At 52.3% G+C, this 16,461-nt stretch overlaps 1 long non-coding RNA gene across 1 annotated transcript in view; it reads right to left on the bottom strand.

The window, feature by feature from the left end:
* Positions 1–3,063: 3,063 nt before the first annotated feature.
* LOC147701367 (uncharacterized) overlaps positions 3,064–16,461 on the bottom strand; it is a 109,011-nt gene continuing 95,613 nt past the window's right edge. The window contains exon 3 of the long non-coding RNA XR_015297177.1: positions 3,064–3,100. This is a non-coding gene — a long non-coding RNA (uncharacterized LOC147701367). The remainder of the gene's footprint in view (positions 3,101–16,461) is intronic.

Genomic DNA, 16,461 nt, shown 5'->3' with positions numbered 1-16,461 from the left:
TGGGAGGCGGGAGCGAGGCTGAGAGGACGGGGCTCCGGATCACAATAACAACAAGATGGCCGCAAAAACAAATCGGGAACAAGAAGGGGCACACAGACAAATGGGGGATCTGTAAACACTCTCACAACAAAGCGCTACGATTTTCAATGTGTACAAGCGAGCGATGCTTGATTAGGATCAAGGCTATGAACACTAGACAATGAGCCTGAGCCTGCGCATAACATTCAGCAGTTAAAATGAAGCACTCAATAAAGTTTTGCAAATATAGCGCTATGGCAAGCAATCTTCAATCAGTGTAGCGCTATAGCAAGTGGCAGCTAGATGACACAATTGCAAAGCGAGAAAGCAGTGGATGCAGCCAACGATACCACAGAGGAGCAGGGAGCACGGGAGCGACCGCTTCTGGAAGCACCAGGATGTGGCTTGCGTCGGTGGGTGCTGAAGCTGTTGTGTATGTCCGCGATCTTGTTGTGGAAGTAGGAGGCCAGGGAGTTGCAGAGGTCTTGTGAAGGGGTGATGTCGTTGTTTACGGCGTTGGGGTTGGAGAGCTCTTTGACGATGTTGAAGAGTTCCTTGCTGTTGTGTGCGGTGTTGTCCAGCCGTTCCTTGAATGCAGACTTCTTGGTGGCGTGGATCAGTTGGTGGTGTTTTCGGGTGGCGAGCTTGAGGGCAGCCATGTTGTTCGGTGTTGGGTCTCTGCGCCAGGCTTTCTAGAGGTCTCGGCAGTTCTTATTGGAGCTCCTGAGTTAGTCGGTGAACCATGGGGCTTTCTTGCTGCAGGGTCTGCTAGGCGGGGTCTTCAGAGGGGCGAGGTCATCTGCGCAGTCGCTGATCAACTTTGCGAGGTTGGTGGCCGCCTGGCTTGGGTTCGTTGTGCTGGTGGGAGGGTTCATGCTCAGGGAAGTCGCGAGCTGGTCGGCTGTGATCTTGTTCCAGCTTCTGCGTGCAACCTGTTGCTGGTGGTGGTGGATCGTGGTCTTTCTGAAGCTGAAGTGGACGCAGCTGTGGTCCGTCCAGTGGAGTCCGGTGGCGTGGCTGAAGGTGAGGTCCTTTTTGGATGAGAAGACGGGGTCGAGTGTGTGTCCGGCGTAGTGGGTGGGGGTGGTCACCAGCTGCTTGAGACCGAGGTTGGCGAGGTTGTCCAGCAGGGTGGTGGTGTTGCGGTCATTGTTGTTCTCCAGGTGGAAGTTGAGGTCCCCGAGGAGGATGTAGTCAGCGGAGGGGAGGGCGTGTTGGCTGATGAAGTCGGCGATGTCTTCGCTGAATTGTGTGTGTGGTCCCGGGGGTCTGTAGATGAGGGTGCCTCTTGGGGTTGATGTGGATCTGGAAGTGCAGGTGTTCGGCGGGTGCAAGGGTGTCATCGGAGTTGGTCGTGATGCGGATGGTGCTTCTGTGGATGATGGCGATGCCTCCTCCTGTCTGGTTGACGCGGTCCCTCCGGATGATCTTGTAGCCGTCTGGGATGGCGATGGCGATGTCGGGCGCTGAGGAAGCGTTCATCCAGGTTTCAGTGAGGAAGGCGACGTCTGGGGCTGTGGTGTTGAGCAGGTTCCAGAGCTTGACGGCGTGTCTGTGGATGGAGCGGGTGTTGAGCAGGATGCACTTGAGGTGGTTGCTGATGTGGCTTGGCTTGATCGGTGCCGGGGTAGTGCAGGTCCTGATGCAGGTGAACTTGCAGGAATGGCAGCAGAACGGTCCGTGGGTGCGTCTCGGGGTGGCCCGGTAGCAGCCCGGACTTCGACCGGCGTTGAGTGCGTAGAGTTCGGTGGCGTTGTAGGTCCGGCGGGCGGGTTGGGGTCTGCGGGAGCCAGGGGTCCTGGCACTGGGCGCGGTCCAGGCGCGGACGGGTGCAGACGGGCTTACCTTTGGCGCACCTTTGGCCTCAATCGGCGCTCCCGCTGCGCGCGTCCGCTGCGTGGTTGCTCTGGGGGCGTCATAAGTGAGGAGCCGGGAGGGCGGGTCAACTGGGTGGCGGGAGCGGGGCGGCCAATGGTCAGGAGGGGGGCGGAGACGCCGGAGGCAGTGGTCACTCTTCTCTAGGAGTGCCCAATAAAGTGCTGCAGAACTTTTTAATTGCATACGTTTTCCTGCCAAAGTACGGCAGGATGACTTGACTTGAGCACAATCAGTGGATTCAAGGAGTGTTGGAGAGGGGGGCTGTAGGAGTTACAGCAGCACCCCCAGAGCTAAGACTAAGTTCCTGGGTTTACGAAGCCATAGCGTCCCGAATGTTCACGATCAGTTTTGAAGCACTCAAAGGTTTCGGCTTTTGATCTTTCCCTGGCAGTGCACCACCCTCTAGGGTTGGTTCATGGGTTGCACTTTGTGAACCGAATGATTGAAAAGGAAGGACAGACGTGATATTCATCTAAAAAGTTCTATTGATAAGTGAATGCGTACAGTGTTTTTTGATCAATGTTAAAATGCTTTGACATTACTAATCTCATTGCTAATCCTATTTAGTAAGACTATGGTGACATTTGTATGATTTCCATTCTATACACATAGTGTCAGTCCAGCAGTTAGCATTATTTTGGACGCGAGGACGCATTTTGCGCTGCACAAAGTGCAAAACTGAATAGGACTCGGACAGCTACTGGTGTTAGTTCTTGTTGTTCCCATGCACACACAAAGATTTCTACCCAAACCATATCTCGTGGCCTAGAAGTGTTCTCTCGGTCAATGTGGAATGCTGGCAATAAGCATATTATGGTCAGAGTGCAGCAACAACCCGATGACATAAGGTGCAAAGAAAGCTGTTCTTACATATTAGTTAATGAGTGACATACGGGCACAAGCAACAATGTGAACATACAGAGTGAATGCTCACCCATCTTACTAAAAGGGCAGTAGTCACCCTCACAATAATGAACTCCAACTTCATTTTAACTCCCCTTCCGAGAAGCCCCACATGCACCTCAGTGCAAGGATCCAAATACACTTGGAACGGTTCAACTATGACTAGCATGTAGCACGAGTAGAACCAGGACATGGTGTTATTAAAGACACATTCAAAGCAAGCGTTAAACCATTTACAGTTCTGCTTCCCTTTATTTGTACTTGCCTTTTGTCGATTCATCTCCAGTGACCAAGGTGAACACTGAAAATAGAAAACAGATAAAACTCACTATTAAGAAACATGCATCTTGCGTTTCATTTCTATTTGGTACAGTTTCAAGGCAAGGGCAGTTATGCGGCTCATCATAACGTGGAAAATAGCGGTTGCTTCTCACAATTTCTATTGTATGTACAGGGTGGAAGGAAATGTGTGCTTTTCACACTGGGTCACTTCTGAACTGGTCATCATGGCATACCTGGCAAGCTCGGCAACTCATTCATTTTATTTTCTTAGGGCATACAAAGGGCCCAGATCAGAGCAAACTGGATCAAGTACAAAATACAAACAGAAGACAACGTCGCGATCTTCACAATGATAGATGTGTGAACAAACACTGAAGAAGAATACATCATACAAAACCTGGTACTCGAGCAAAACAGGGAATGGTCAAAATATAAACATGCTGGGATGGTCAGAATGTACAGGCACTACAAATGAAGGTTTAGAGTGTGGTAAATATTTAGTGACAAAAGGCAACAACTTACTGGACGGGTCTGAGGTCAATACACTGCTGACGAAGGGGGAAGGATACAGATGGAAGCCACAGGACTCCAGGTCCCGACGAAGTGGTGGCATCAACAAGAAATCAGGAAGGAGGAGACCGGCAGCATTTAGGATTTGAAGAGAAGGACATGGGAATTCAGACTATTTGCCAACTACAAAGTCTTTGTACATAAAGGATAATAAGGTGAATCATAGCTGGGCCAGAGACAAACCGATAAAAAATAAAATTAAAATAAAAAAAGAAGATTGGAGGTGTAATGTTGTAGCTGGGTCGGGCACTAGGACCGGCACCAGGGATCTCAAAGTGGGAGGGCAATGGAAAAGGGAACAGGAGGAGTCCGGGGTAAGAAAGAAGCAGGGAATATAGGAATGAGAACGCTGTGTCAATAAAGCTCCCACTGAATAAATAACTAGTGTCATCTGTGTGCTTATTGCGACAATACAGCTGGTGACGTGGGGTCGTGGACCTTCGCTGCACATTCCTGGTGCAGTCGTTCCTGTGGAGCGCTCTGTTACGTTGGAGCTGTGCAGTTTGTGACCTGGGGAGCCCACCCCGGTCGCGTCGTGCCCCTGCTGTACCTGCCGTCCTGCCAGATGCTCCGTTGCCCAGGAGCTATGCTGTTTGCGACCCGGGAGCCCACTCCAGTCACGTGTCCCCTGCTGTGTCATCGTAGATGCGAGCCGGGAGCCCACCCCTGTCGTGCAGGATCCGGGCTGCGTGGTGCCTGATGTGCTGTTCTGACCGTAAGTCTTGGCGGAGAATTGTCCAGGACCCGGTCACTGGTTCCCCACAAGCACCAATAGGGGTCAGTGCCTGCCTGCTCTCATGTGGTGGAGCCTATGAGTTTAGCTGAGTTTGAGAGGAGCGAGCTCTCAACAGCGGCCATCCTGAGATCAGGTCCCTCAGCGAATCTCGTTTGAGGATTGCCCGGTGGCCATATTTAATTCAGGCAAGCGCTGTAACTGCATTCTATGACCCTCCAAATGCCTTCAAACTGCTGTGGTGAACTGTAAGTACTGTCCTTCATGAATTGTCACTGCAAATGTGGTACTACATGTATTCTGGAGTGTAATGTCTGCCTAGTATCACTTGGAGGAGTGGATCACACGTTTTCCTTGATTTTTCCTTGCTGCCTGCCTTTGTGCATACTGAATGATACTAGTGAAAAGCACATGTCAAGTAAGTATTGCATTCCTGAGTTACTGTTTGCGAACTGAGCATCTTCCTTCAAGGTCTGACATTGTCACATTACTGCAATTGCACCAAGTGACAGGCGCTGTGAGATTCACTGTGCGTAGACAAGGTCTGCCAAATCCTCTGCTCAATTATACTGCCCACATTCAATCATCATGTCTGGGCCCCCAATGTCCAGGCAGCATCACACCTCCGCTGGCGCCAGTAACAGGTTGGAGTCACATACGTCTACATCACAGACTGGAGGCCAACGACTTGGCATGCTTTGAGTCCCGTTTCTACGTCCGCCAGAACCCCTGATCCTCATATCTGGGGGAGGCATGGGCCTTCGCTGGCAGGAATGTTTAGAGGACTTCGAAGATTTCATGAAAGGGTCTCATGGAACTGAGGAGGATCATCAACTGATTGCGCAGTGCAATCTAATTGGGAAAGATGTTTGTCAGATCATGAAAAAAAAAAACTGATGCTGCGTCGTCCTCCGCGAATGTGCTTGACACTCTAAATCGAAGATTTCTTCACAAAAAAATATGTACTATGAAAGATACACATTCAATCTAGTATCTCAAGAGAAAGATGAGCCCATGAGCACATTCATCATACGCCTCAGACGTTTGGCTCGTTATTGTGAATTTGACTCTTTCACGACCGAAGATGCCCTTCGCCTGTAAATCATAGAAGGATGCAAGTCTTTACGCAGACGTCTATTGAAGAAAGCCACTCTTGATGAGATTGAAGAAATGACGCGGGTACATTATCAGGCGGAAGAACATGCCAAGCGAATGCAAGCGGCAAAAAACGAGAACAGGCATTTAGGCTCCAATCTCGCAAAAATGATAGGTATTCCCCTGCAAAACAACGATCGAGACCCAAAGTGCAGTCTCATCACACAAGCCGTTGTCGTAGTCACAGTCGGACTGACAACCGACAGGAGCGCCAGCTTAAATGCTATGGTTGTGGATATGACTTACCTCACACAGAGACATGCCCTGCAGTAGGCCAAAGATGTAGAAGTGTGGCCGGGACAATCACTTTCAAAACGCTTGCAGAGCACCTCGCAAAGACATACAGAGATACATACAGCCAATCCACTGTTCGATATCATGCCAAGGCTGTGAGACCGCAGAGATTCTTCTACTTGCTCTTCAAGGTCCAGCCACCAGTCTCATGGCACATACAACTCACACTGATCAAAATCTTGTGAGTCGAGGTCCCTGTCCCCAGTATCGCAAGACAGTGATGAATAGGTCTGCCTGGTCGCGGATCCTGACAGACTGAAGAAATACCCGCAACTACATATTTATATGGACACTCAAATGGACAAGTTCGTATTGGATAGTGGGGCATCTTTCAACTATATGTCTGTTGCAGAATATAATCAAATGGAGTCACAGCCACGCCTGCATAAAGCTGTTGTGCAGGTATATACATGGATGTCAAAGGAACCTCTCCCGTGTTTAGGACAATTTCAGACTAATCCCACACACAAGGACAGGACTGTTCCCGCCCGCATTTATGTCATTGATGGTCCTGAAGCAGATTGTCTTCTCAGTTTGCCTACGGCGGAACGATTGAGACCAGTAGAAATACTATATCAGTTGATGATGAACCTGATATAGGTCACAAATTTCCCAAAACTATTTAATGGACTCGGAAAAATGGCTCATTGTCAAATTCAACTGCATATAAAAGAACCAGTGACACCCATAGCACAACATCACAGAAAAAGTCAATTTCACCTTCAACCGTCTGTGAAAGAGGAACTGCAGGATCAGCTTAGGGCGGACATTGAGAGAACATCAGGACCCACTCCCTGGGTCTCTCCTGTGATCGTAGTACCAAAAAAAGGCTTGCCTGGCAAAGTCCGTCTCTGTGTGGGTATGAGAGCACCCAACACCGCGGGGGTGGAGAGCGAGAGAGAGAGAGAGAGATAGATAGATATAGGCTATAATGGGGAATACTGTGTATAAGGTTCACATGCATATCTTCCCATAGGAAGAAGATAGAAAATTGAAGTCTGATATCCCTGAACTCAGAATTTAAGAACACAACTTTTAGGAAAGGTGGTTTTTAGGTCTTGTGTTTGGCAGCACATGCGCTGTCTCAGCGAGACTAAAGTAATCTGTAAGTTGGCTTCAACTTTGTGCAATTTCTCCTGCCCCTTGTGATTGGTTTATATCTGGCATTGCTGTGGTTTTCTTGCTTTCTGTTGGCTGTTGCTCCATTGGTAACTTCCTTTTAGTCCCAAGGCAGGGGCCCCTAACTACAGTTTTCATCTGCTTCCTGGCACTTAATTGCTTGCAGTGTGCCATCTGTTGTTTACCTCTCCCTGACAGAGGTGTGAGACCCTGCCGGCAAGTGTAAGCTTCGGTTGTCGTTGGGGGCATGGCCCCCCTCTTCTTCCTGCTCGCCTGGTTTTCACAATGCCTTGTGAACGCTCATCTGGCTCCATGTTCACCCGGGAGATGCTCGTGTTAATGGAAACGGATACTAGACTTGAAATCCACAAATGTGTATCAGAACTGAAATTCAGATGTACGAGTTGCCTGAAATCTGCCGAAACTCACCATATTTTCACAGACGGAAGTGAACAGACACAGAGAGGGCAGTGTTCACTGTTACTAGTGATTCTATCATGATAAACAAAAAGGGCGCTGGGCGCGCCGAGGGGAGGGCGAACATAATATTAACATTCTTTTTCTTTCACGAAAAGCACGCAGATCAGTGTTACAGGGAGACTCGAGCCGGTGTAGCTTTTGTAAACACTGATAAAGATACCGCCTGTTGGCTGGCTGACCTTTGAAGCAAGATAAGAGTCTTACGGACTTGTAAATACAACACCTCTTATCCGTAGATCAGTAAAGGACAGGGGAAGGAGAATGTTGCACAAGCCCCTATATCTCCGATTGGTGATCCGCAATTACTGTGTGTAGTGGGCCCTTCAGTACAGAGGCTCTGAAGTGTTTATTTTATGTTCACCACGAATGTCATAAAACAGGTCTGCACGTTTTCTTGATCTGCTCTAGCCAGGCTTTGCTGTTCAGGGAGACAAAAGCAATGAATTGCAGTAAGGAGCATTCATCAATATCTCAACGCTGCTAGCTGTGGACGGGCTGGCCCGGCATTCACGTGACATGGTGGGTGTAGTACGACACCACAGTGACGTCATCACAGTGAATGCAGAAAACAGTATACTCTCGAGTTTGTGGCATGGTGAGCTGCACTTCTGTTTCTTTGGTTTGTCGCTGCCCGCCACGCTGCACTAATTATGTTGGCGCCTCCTCAATCACGCACCGGCATTCACTGGAAATTGAGAGAGATAGGTCGCCTATTCATAGTAGGGGCAGGATGATAAAAAAAGATCCTTATGAAACGATCAGAATGTCTGTTGCGTAGTGCAGGACTTGTAGTGGCTGACTGGTCCATGTAAAAATTAGGATAGTAATATTACGAGCTTTTAATTTAGCAGCCTGATGTTAAAAACATCTTTTGATCCTGCTCTGCTCACTTCAGCGAATGGCCTGCATTCAATGTTTTCTCGGCCTAACAAGTGGCGCTTTGCGTGACCTAGGTGGTCAGAGTGGGCATTACCTCCTCGTTTGTCTTCCTCGCCACAGTAATCACTAATGAGCATCCTGCTCCCACAGAAACTCCAAACAAAGTTAACATACTAGTAACCCTATCCCTCCAAGATGGCCCCCAGTGGCAACCACCAATCACATAAAAGGATACAAGATCCACAAGATCCACATCACAACCTGTTTTTTTGTTTCTGCACTACTCCGAGTGCTGTTCATGTTCCTGTTCCTGTTCTACAGGTGAGTTGGGGGCGGCGGCGGTCCTGCTTTAGAGGACTCTTGGGCCCCATTCTGATGGGGGGAGGGGTTGGTTTTCACGCTTGTATTGCCTGCTTCACTGCCCCCTTGGTTGGCAATTTAGGGCTTTTTCCCCTGTCCTGCTCTAGCGGTCACTGGGGACTGCTGTGCCGGTCTCTTGTTTGTGCTACCGGGTCCTGCTTTTGCAGACATGGCCCATCTTCCCTGTTTTTGTGCCTCGGTGGGGTGGGGGGGCGGCTGGTGTGTCTCATGTGGCTTCCCTTCCTCCCACATGCTTGTTTCTTTTTACTGTACTACAGAGTCCTGCTTTAGCGGACTGTGTTCTTTCACTGATTTCATGCCTACGCAGGGGGAGTGAGGGCTGGTGGTTCGCTCACCGGTTCGTTCCCTCCCACATGCATGTTTGGCTTGGCTGTACTGCATGGTCCTGCTTTGATGGACTCGGCGTACCTTGCTTCTTTTCTTACTGTTGCAAGGGGGCTCCCTCCTTCCTCGTGGTTGTCGGCTTCCACGTCTCCAGCGGCTGACTCGGGGGCTCATTTGCCGGCAGGGAGGGGGCGTGGCTTCATACAGTCTTGCTATGGTTTAGCGCGATGTATGCTGCACGCCTTCTGGAGGCTAGTGGAGGTGTTGTGCGTGATATGGTCACTTCTTAGTTTGCTTGTTAGTATGTGGGTATTTCCCCTCTAACTGGCTTCTGTCATGATTTTCATGGTGCTTCGGCGTTTTGGTCCCGGGGTCTGACGGCACCGGTTTCTGCCCAAGATTCTAGGGCGTGCTTGAAGTCGTCTTTCGTGCTCAGACCGGTGGTAGCAATGCCTAGTTCGATGCAAAATTGTTTTAGCTCTCGATGGCTGTACTCTTCTAATTTCTCCATCTGGAATTTCTCTGTGGATCCGCTCTCTTTGGTTGTCACTGTGGTTTAATCGTGGGGTGAGTTACTCTCTGTACGGTACACGTTGGTTCGGATCGCGCCGCTGGCCACCAATGTTAGACGGGACCTGGAGGGTCGGCCGAGGACAAGGGGAGAGGCCTCCGGGGAGAGCCGTCTCCAGCGATCGTACAGACAAGTAACTTCCCCCCCACAGAAGGACACCACACAAAGATGAGGTTTAACGTTCTTTATAAGCAAATCTTGAAGTACGGTAGAATGGTACAAGGAGGTCAGGACTCAGGGGTCCCCTCGATTCTAGTCTCTTTGATGGGAAAAGGGGGTAGCGGGACAGTCTTATTACCAATCGGGTAGTTGCGATGGCACGAGCTCGGCGTTCTAGGAGGTTGGGCCGCGGCAGCGCCAGCAGAGGAGAGGGAACCACCCACTGAAACAGACTCCTTTTGGTGTCTGTTTCAGTGGGTGGTTCCCTCTCATCTGCTTCGGGGGAGTTCTACTAGTTTTGTGGCTGTTTCTTGGCCCACCTTTCTGGTTGTTTCCATGGGTGTTTTGCTGGACTGCCTCTTGGTCTTCTCATCTTGCCTTATTTTGTCGTTGCCAACTTGAGGTTGGTGATTTGTTGCTGTTGGACAGGCCCCAGGAAGGGCTCACTCCCTCCCCGCATGACAGAGCCCGGACACCGTCTCTCCAGGTGCTACCCACAGAAGCAACCCGCAACCCGTCCCCTCCGGGACGCCTGCCCCCGAACATCTCTGTATCACTGGCCCGGGCCACCGTCAGCACCATTGCCCGGGCCCAGCCGCCATCTTGGACACTGCACCACGAGGCCGCGTGGCCTCAGCTCGACCCCAACTCCAGAGGAAGACACCGTCCATCCTGACCCCCCCGAACAAACCCAGGAAGAGCCCGCTCAGCCTCAGGACCTTCCAGACCTGGCTCAGTGGCGTCAAGAGGGGGGGCCCACCCAAGAACAATTCCGGCAGGAGCAGAAGACCTGTCCCTCTCTCGAGGGGATCCGACAGCAAGCCCTCGCCCAGAGCGCGGGAGACACCGCGGGGGCGCCCTGGATCTACTGGGACAACGACTTACTGTACAGCGAGCAAAGAATCGCAGAATTGGGGGCCAGTCGAGTGCTGGTGGTGCCCCTCCGCTTCAGAAACTTCCTTTTGAACTTGGCACACGATGTCCCCCTGGCTGGGCACCTGGGGCAAGATAAAACTTACAACCGTCTGGTGACCCACTTTAACTGGCCAAAGATGCGAAACGACGTTTCCAACCACTGCCGGGCCTGCCCCACCTGCCAGGCCAGCGGAAAGAGCGGCCGAAAACTCAAGGCCCCCCTGCAACCATTCCCCGTTGTCACCACCCCGTTCGAACGAGTGGGAATAGACATTGTGGGGCCCCTGGACCCCCAAACAGCACAAGGGCACCGATTCATCCTGGTCCTGGTGGACCACGCCACCCGCTATCCCGAGGCCATTCCCCTTCGAACAGTGACAGCACCAGTGGTAGGCCGAGCCTTGATGGGGATCTTCTCGCGAGTGGGCTTCCCCCGGGAGGTCGTCAGTGACCGGGGCACGAACTTTATTTCGAAATACATGAAATCCCTCTGGCAGCAGTGCGGAGTCACCTACCGATTCACAACCCCCTATCACCCGCAAGGAAACGGACTGGTCGAGCGGTTCAACCGCACACTTAAGGGGATGATTATGGGGCTGGAGGAGCCCCTACGCCGCCAGTGGGACGTGTTACTACCGTGCCTCCTCTTCGCCTACCGAGAGGTCCCCCAGAAGTCCCTCGGGTTCAGCCCCTTCGAGCTCCTGTACGGACACCCTGTCCGAGGGCCTCTCAGCCTAGTTAAAGAAGAATGGGAAATGGCCCACCTGAAAACCCCTCCAGACGTCTACAAGTACCTCCTGACCCTCCGCAACCAGACCAGGCGATTCAGGGAGATCGCTAAAGCCAATCTAGAGGCCAGTCAGGAGGACATGAAGAAATGGTACGATCAACATGCCTCCTCCATTGAGTTCGAACCTGGTCAGCAGGTGTGGGTGATGTCCCCCACTGAACCTTGTGCCTTGCAAGATAAATGGACAGGACCCTTCAAGGTGGTCGAACGCAAGGGCCCTGTTACCTATCTCATCGACATGGAGTCCCCCTGAAACAACCTCTGGGTCCTCCACGCCAACAGACTCAAACCACACTTCGTGCGCTCGGAGCTCAGCCTCCTGATGGCTACAGACAGTGGGGCGGAAGAAGACTCCGAGCCCCTCCCCGACCTACTGAGGACCCGTGAGAAGGATGGTTCAGTAGACGGGGTCCGACTCTCCGATGCCCTGACCCGGGAGCAGCACCAAGACTGTCGAACCCTCCTGCTGCAATTTGCAAACCTCTTTTCCCTCACCCCCGGGGTCACCCCCTGGTGCCTTCACGACGTGGACACCGGGGACAGTCCGCCTATTCGACACCGGGCGTACCGAGTGCCAGACCGGGTACGTGCCTGTATCCCAGAAGAGGTCACCAAGATGCTCAACCTAGGAGTCATCGAGCCCTCGGACAGCCCCTGGGCCAGCCCAGTCGTACTGGTCCCCAAAGCGGCCGCCCCGGGCACCACCCCCGAGCTCCGGTTCTGCGTCGACTATCGGGGGTTGAACGCTGTCACCCGAACCGACGCTCATCCCATCCCCCGGGCGGATGAACTGGTCGACCGCATGGGGGCTGCCCGCTATCTAAGCATCTTCGACCTGACAGCGGGCTACTGGCAGATTGGCCTCACCCCCAGGGCCAAAGAACGATCCGCTTTCTCCACCCCAGATGGGCACTACCAGTTCACAGTGATGCCATTCGGTATGAAAAACGCTCCAGCCACTTTTCAAAGACTTGTGAACCAGGTGTTGGCGGTAAGCATGGGCGGAAAATCCGTTTCGCTCGCGGATTTTCGGTAAATTCGCAATCCGCGAGATTCGCGAATCTCCCGCAAAATCCGCAAATCCGCGAGCAGCGGATTTTATGGCTTGCTCGCACTGTTCGCGTGAGTTCGCGGCTTCCCAGTACAACTTCGCGGCCCGCGAATAAGCGCTAAATTGCAGAAATACGATCTTAGCAAAACTGAAACTACTTACCAGGTTCAAAAGTTCAGGCTCATCATTAGTAGCCATTTCCTGTAGTGCTTCCTGAGGGGCCCCTCCAGAGTTTAGTTGCCAGTTGCAACTATTATGTGACCCTGCTCTGAACCTCAGAATAGTTACACATATGCCACAAAGGTCCTGAATTACAGCTAAGGGAGACAAGCAGGAGCCAGGCTGGAAGTTAAAATCCATTAATCAGCCCCTAATTCATTATTGTCAGTTGGGGCAGGGCAGGTGTTGTAACTCATTTTGCAACAATGAAAGCACTTAGCAAGTGCAAAAGATCACTAATCGGGAAGCACTAAGGAAGCAGGTGCCAGCTAAAAAAATATTCTGTGACACATTAATCAGCCCCAAATTAATTCAGGTCACTTGAGGCAGGGAAGGTGTGCTTTGCTTTGCCACAATAATGTACACTGACTGGACAACCAGAGGGTGCTGTGATGAAACAGAGGGTGGCATGGGTGGGCCAGAGGGTGGCATGAGTAGTCAGAGAGTGGCAGTGGTGACAGAGTGGCAAACAAAAAAAAATAAAAAAATCCGCAAATTCGCGGATTTTGCAGATTGCGAGTTCGCAAATCCGCAAAATTCGCGAACGCGAGATTCGCAAAATTCGCCCATGCTTAGTTGGCGGGCCTCGAAGAATTCAGCGCCGCCTACCTGGACGATATCGCGGTATACAGCCGCCACTGGTCAGACCACCTCTGCCACCTCCGAGAAGTCCTGCAGGCCCTTCAACGAGCCAGCCTCACCATCAAGGCCAGCAAATGCCAAATCGGCCAATGGTCCGTGACCTACCTCGGACACCAAGTGGGGAGCGGTCTGGTGGCCCCGCTCCAACTCAAGATCGCTGCCATCCAGTCCTGGCAGCCCCCCGTCACCCAAACCGAGGTACGAGCCTTCTTGGGGCTCACCGGATACTATCGGCGGTTTGTGAAGGACTATGGCAGCATTGTCGGGCCCCTCACGGAACTCACATCCAAGAAACATTCAAAAACAGTCAACTGGACCCTGGACTGTCAAGCGGCCTTCGAGAAGCTGAAGGCCGCCATGTGCATCGCCCCGGTGCTCCAGGCCCCCGACTACAGCCGTGAGTTCATCGTCCAGACTGATGCCTCAGACCATGGCATTGGGGCCGTCCTCTCCCAACTGAACCCCGAGGGAGTCGACCAACCAGTGGCCTTCATCAGCCGACGCCTACTGGCCCGAGAACAGCGCTGGAGTACCATCGAGCGGGAGGCCTTTGCAGTAGTGTGGGCCCTCAAGAAGCTCCGGCCCTACCTCTTCGGTACCCACTTTCGGGTACAAACAGATCATCGCCCCCTGCAATGGTTAATGCAGATGCGGGGGGAGAATCCAAAACTGCTGCGATGGTCCATCTCCCTGCAGGGGATGGACTTCACTGTGGAATATCGCCCAGGCCAAGACCACGCCAACGCGGATGGCCTGTCACGCTTTTTCCGCCTCGACGAGGAGAGTCCCCAAGAGGATGGGTGACTCTCCCCGCCTTCAGCTGGGGGGGGGGATGCATGTTGGACAGGCCCCAGGAAGGGCTCGCTCCCTCCCCGCATGACAGAGCCCGGACACCGTCTCTCCAGGTGCTACCCACAGAAGCAACCCGCAACCCGTCCCCTCCGGGACGCCTGCCCCCGAACATCTCTGTATCACTGGCCCGGGCCACCGTCAGCACCATTGACCGGGCCCAGCCGCCATCTTGGACGCTGCACCACGAGGCCGCGTGGCCTCAGCTCGACCCCAAACCTGGGCCTGGCCAGGCCCAAACATCCCGGCACCACCATCCACCCAGGAGGTGAACGGACCACTTGGCAGGTCAATGGGAGAGAGGAGTGTCGATGGCTCTCCCCCGCCAGGTGCCGATCGTCCCCAGCCTCCCCGGGCGCTGGCTCCACCCCCCTGCTGGGTGTCTGGACTCCCTCATCCCGGACCTCCCGACCTCCAAGTGCGAGGGTCAGGCCATCAAAGGGCACCAGTCCTATAACTGGGGCAGCTCCAGAGCAGGAAGGCAGTTGTATCCTGGAGTCGAGAGACACTGTGAAGAACTCATCCTTGACGGACTGTTGGCGCTGCCGCAGCCCTGCCTTGTGAACCGTCGTCCTGCCTGCTGGCGCTGCCGCAGCCTTCTGCAACCTTCATCCTCGTCAGGACCTGCTGGCGCTGCCGCGGCCTTCTGCAACCTTCATCCTCGTCGGGACCTGCTGGCGCTGCCGCGGCCCGTTTCAACCACCATCTTCGTTGGGACCTGCTGGCGCTGCCGCGGCCCGACCTCCTAGAACGCCGAGCTAGAGGATTGTGAGCTAACCATCGTGCCATCGCAACTACCCGATTGGTAATGAGACTGTCCTGCTACCCCCTTTTCCCATCAAAGAGACTAGAATCGAGGGGACCCCTGAGTCCTGACCTCCTTGTACCATTCTACCGTACTTCAAGATTTGCTTATAAAGAACGTTAAACCTTATCTTTGTGTGGTGTCCGTCTGTGGGGGGGGGGAAGGTACTTGTCTGTACGATCGCTGGAGACGGCTCTCCCTGGAGGCCTCTCCCCTTGTCCTCGGCCGACCCTCCAGGTCCCGTCTAACAGTTGCCTTTGCATCTTTGTTCCGTATTCAGTGGTTTCTTGGAGCTGCATCCCTCCGTTGTGGTCACTGACGTTTTTTGTTGTACTGCCTGCCGCGCGTGGGCTGAGTTTGCTATCCATGAAGCTGAAATTGCTTTGGTATCTGCTCATTAGTGATTACTGTGGCGAGGAAGACGGACGAGGAGGTAATGCCCCGGTTACTTACCGGTAATCTTCATTACTCCGAGTCCTGGTCTTCCTCGCCATAGTATAGTTTCCCTTCCCTCCCGGCCCTTTGTTTTGGCTTCATGTATGCGGTTTTGGTTTACAGGTCGTGATGTGGATCTTGTATCCTTTTATGGGATTGGTGGTTGCCACTGGGGGCCATCTTGGAGGGATAGGGAGACTAGTATGTTAACTTTTGCTTGGAGTTTCTGTGGGAGCAGCATGCTCATTAGTGATAACTGTGGCGAGGAAGACCAGGACTCGGAGTAATGAAGATTACCAGTAAGTAACCGGGTCATTACCGCTGTGGTCAATTTAAAACACTTTGCTGCTCTGTCAGCCCCCAGCTGCTGCACCAGCCTCTCGGCCATCACGTTTTCACTACACCGTTCCTATCCGAGCTGAGTGAATTTAAGAGTAAATATCCCCTGTGCTGCTTGCTAAAGATGGTCTTTGAAGGGTCGTCACTTGGGTGTTTTATCTGCATATGCAGTAAACGAATTTCATTTGTGTAAAGTACAGATATGTTTAACCTTTTCCATTTGTGTGTGCTTTGCGTTACCATATGTAATACATACATGTCCCTTGTGTGAGTTATCCACAATTCTAGTTTTAATACAACTGCCTGTGCTTATTAGTCCCTTCGCTATTGGAAGGACTTGTAGCCTGACTACAATTCCCAGAATGCACTTTCTTGTCCTAGCCCACATGATCTGTCTGGCACAGGCAGAGCTTCATCTTACCCACCACAGCTCAGACAGGACGTCGCCATTCCTGGGCGGACGAAGAACACTTCTGTCCTGACAACCCTGGCAGTCTCAAAGCAGGTCAGATACATGGCATCCAGTACAGAAGTGCCGCACTTCTTAACACAATGCCAGGTGAGTTCGGGACACACTTTGAATCTCATCTAGATCACATTTATTTAGACTACTCTGCTTCTCAACTAGGGAGCAGTTTTATACAAAAATACATACATTAAGCACCAATGC

The sequence above is a fragment of the Lissotriton vulgaris genome, chromosome 7 (genome assembly GCF_964263255.1).
Source record: "Lissotriton vulgaris chromosome 7, aLisVul1.2, whole genome shotgun sequence".
Taxonomy (NCBI): Eukaryota; Metazoa; Chordata; class Amphibia; order Caudata; family Salamandridae; genus Lissotriton; species Lissotriton vulgaris.
This window is presented reverse-complemented; position numbering and strand designations above follow the sequence as displayed.